The sequence below is a fragment of the Peromyscus californicus genome, unplaced genomic scaffold (genome assembly GCF_007827085.1).
Source record: "Peromyscus californicus insignis strain IS unplaced genomic scaffold, ASM782708v3 Scaffold_17__1_contigs__length_78620276, whole genome shotgun sequence".
Classification (NCBI taxonomy): Eukaryota; Metazoa; Chordata; class Mammalia; order Rodentia; family Cricetidae; genus Peromyscus; species Peromyscus californicus.
This window is the reverse complement of record NW_026294469.1, coordinates 35579818-35583658: the sequence shown is the minus strand read 5'-3', so window position 1 is coordinate 35583658 and position 3841 is coordinate 35579818. Positions and strand designations below refer to the sequence as shown.

At 46.8% G+C, this 3841-nt stretch overlaps 1 non-coding gene across 1 annotated transcript; it reads left to right on the top strand.

Moving 5' to 3' along the window:
- Nucleotides 1-658: 658 nt before the first annotated feature.
- On the top strand, nt 659-762 carry LOC128113149 (U6 spliceosomal RNA). Its single transcript, XR_008219367.1, has one exon. It is a non-coding gene; the product is annotated as a U6 spliceosomal RNA (small nuclear RNA).
- The last annotated feature ends 3079 nt before the right edge of the window (nt 763-3841 follow it).

The window sequence follows — 3841 nt, the reverse complement described above, 5'->3', positions numbered from 1 at the left end:
TAGAGCCACAGATCCGTTCATTCATATTGTGACTCCATAGGCTCCTTAAAAATTTATTATCATGCCGGGCGGTGGTGGCGCACGCCTTTAATCCCAGCACTCGGGAGGCAGAGGCAGGCGGATCTCTGTGAGTTCGAGGCCAGCCTGGGCTACCAAGTGAGTTCCAGGAGAGGCGCAAAGCTACACAGAGAAACCCTGTCTCGAAAAACCAAAAAAAAAAAAAAAAAAAAAAAAAAAATTTATTATCACATTTATTTACTTATTTTATTTATGTGTGTGTGTGGGGGGGGTGGCATACATGTGCTTACAGCCCACTTATGGAATCCAGAAGACAACACATAGAAGTCAGTTCTCTCCTTCTCCCATATGCGTTCCAGGTTTTAGACCCAGGTTATCAGGCCTGGCAGCAAGCACCCTTACCACTGAGCCATCTCACTGGCCCCGTAGATTCTTCTCTTAAAAACAGCACTATATTCGTCCTTTTTCACATTGTGGTGACAAAATGCAAGAGCAACTGAAGGGAAGATGGACTTACAGTCCATCACCGAGGGGAAGGCATGACAACAGGAGTGTCAGGTGAATGAATGGTCACATGGCATCTGCAGTCAGGAAGCAGAGCGTGATGCATGCTGGTCCTTTACTTCCTCTCTCCCTTTGTTCCAGCTGAGATTGAAGCATGTACTGATGGGAATGGTACAGAGAAGATGAGCACGGTCCCTATCCAGGGATGACACACAAACTCATGAAGCACTCTGTTTTGTTTTGTTTTTTTTAAAAAGGGGGATCACTCCCCTCCTCTGTTTCTCACCGGTGGTAACAGTTGTGTAGGTTATCTGGAGGTGGCCATCTTGCTTCCTAGGGGAAACAACCCAAATTGGGAAACAGCAACACGCTGATGTGAAAGATAGAAAAAGAGGGCAGATCCTTGATGACATCTTTGGTTGTTGTTATTATTGCTGGTTTGTTTGTTTGTTTTTGAGACAGATTCTCACTATGTCGCTTTGGCTGGCCTGGAACTTTCTGTGTAGACCAGTTCAGCCTTGAGCTCACTGAGACCCACTTGCCCTGGGCTCCCGAGTGCTGGCATTAATGGCGTGCCCCACAGTGCCCAACTTGATGACAGTTTTGAAACAACACATCACCTACTCTGAAGGCTCTTGTCTTAGAGATTCTTGTCACAAGAAAAATAGCATCTCCTCCTTCCTGTGTCAGTCATTTCTGCTGGTCCTGTGTGCCACACAGACAGTTGCAGAATAAGTAGCCCAATTAGTGCCATCAGGATGCCATCACATCAGTAATACTTGGTGACTCCTCACTCCTGCCAGACATTGTTGAGCTTTTTCGTGAATGATCTAGTTCAGTCCTCACTACAGCCTGTAAGATAAGCGCTTTTTCTGTTTTGAACACAATGAAGTTACTGCTCCATGGAGTTAATCTGTCCAAGGACTCAGACACTTAACTTTTTTTTTATTGTTAATTCTTGCAATCCAACAAATGCTTTGTTATCTTTGTTTTGTTGATGAGGAACTTGCAGTTTAAGGAGATGAAGTTCTGTCCTGCAATGGGTCAATGGAGGGCACCAACTGAGGCCTTTCTGGTTGCAGGCCTGTGGGTCTATGCACCTGTTTGCTCTCGGTCTTTACTTTAGCTCTTCCTTCTCCACCCCTTCCCTGCACTGTCCCCTCCCCCAGGCTTCGTTGTCTTCTCAGTGACCACCATACTCATCACTACTCACAAGGTATGTAACTTCACCACTGTATCACCTAGAAATAGGGAACTGTGCTGGATAGTTTTATGTCACCTTGACACAAGCTAGAGTCATCAGAGAGGAGGGAACCTCCATTGAGAAAATGCTTCTGTAAGACTGGGCTGTACACAAGCCTGTATGTAGGGCATTTTCTTAGTTAGTGATTGAAGGGGGAGGAGCCTGTCTGTTGAGGGTGGGGCCAGCCCTGGGCTAGTGGTCTTGGGTTCTGTAAGAAGGCAGATTTAGCAAACCATGAGGAGCAAGCCAGTAAGCAGCACCCCTCCTTGGCCTCTGCATCAGCTCCTGCCTCCATGTTCCTTCCCTGTTTGAGCTCCTGTCCTGACTTCCTTCAATGATGAGCAGTGATATGTGTCAGCCTAATAAACCCTTTCCTCCCCAAGTTGTTTTGGTTATGGTGTTTCATCACGACAGTAGTAACCCTGACTAAGACAGATGTCCTTCCCTGGCCCCTGCCTTTTGACAGTCCCAAACCTCTGATGAAAAGATGCAGATCTGAGACCCACGGCGGCGACAAAGCAGGGGAAATCTCACAGCTCCGTTCCAGCTTGTTTCAGTCTCCTGTGCCAGGGCACTGACTGGAATGCTTTCCTGAAGAGAGCTCCTGGGCTGATCCAGCTCAAACTCAGCTCCTATGTATAAATCAGATTGGGCAGGGGAGAGGGGAAGGAGGAGGAGGAGAAGGTGGGAGGGACCTCTACCATACTTAAGCCAAGGCAGAATTGAATATTGACAATGCTTTGCTAGATTTTTAAATTTTATTTTATGTGTTTGAGTTTTGCCTACATGTGTGTCTGTGCACAGCATGGGTGCCTGAGGCCTATGGAGTTCAGAAGAGATTGTTGAATTCCCTGCAATTGGAGTGACAGGTAGCCACAAGTCACTGTATGTGTGCTGGGAATTGAATTTAGGCCGTCTGGAAAAGGGTTCTTAACTGCTGGGCCATCTCTCCGGCCTCAGAATATTAAAGATGTTAACACACTGTCTACAGATCAGGACAGTATGGGGAAAGACAGACACACTGCTAACTTCAGTGATAGAAAGTGGGTCTAGAGCACCTTTAGTGGGTCTCAACCTTCCTAACGCTGCCACCCTTTAATACAGTTCCTCATGTTGTGGTGACCCCCGACGATAAAATTATTTTCGTTACTGCTTCCTAACTGAAATTTGCCACTGTTACGTAATCATAATACAAATATCTGTGTTTTCCGATGCTCTTAGGCGACCCCGTGAGAGGGTCATTTGACCCTCTCAAAGGGGCCTTGACCCGTAGGCTGAGAACCACTGATCTAGAATTTGAAATTATTTGATGCTTGCTTGGTATGCTGCCTCCTCTCCTGTAGGCTGATCCCACTCGGAAGCCTTGACCCTTCCTCTTCCCCCATGGCTCCCCTTTCCTTCCCTCACGCAGATCTGAGCTGCTGCCCTTCTTTTCCAGGTTTCAGTCTAAATCCTGCACATTCCTCAGGACTCAGTGCAAGTCCTACATATTTTGAAGCCTTTTGAAATCCACCTGCTCAGATAAGGCCTTTCCCCCTAAAGTTAGTTCACCCTTTAGGAGGTATTGATGACTCAGCTCCAACACGCATAATTCTGAAAGTTGTTTCCACCCCTGCCCCAAAACCTTTGAACTTACGGTCCATTGCCAGGACTGGTCTTTGTAGCCACAGGCTCTTGAAGTGTCTCTGCTTGTATTTTACTCAGTCATGGCTACACAAGAGGATGGCACACCCATGGTGGAGGACAGCTAATGTTTTGTCTCACCTCCGTCCTTCCTTCTTTCCCTGGAGACATCGGCTCACATCTTCCTTTAAGTAGCTGGAGAAGGGCTTCCGACTAAACCTGACCAGTCAGTGTATTTCATCTCTCAAGGCATGTGATTCTGAGCATACCATAAGCAAGTCCCAACATGCCTCACCATGGGGCTGATGGGGCTTCAGAAGAAGAAAGGGAGGCACAAAAACGGGAAAGAAAGAAAGTAGACTGCTGTGTTGCAGCAGACATGATTGCATCTCTAGAAAACTCCAAATACAACCACCAAAATACAGATCTAAACAAACTCAGTAACAGTGGAAG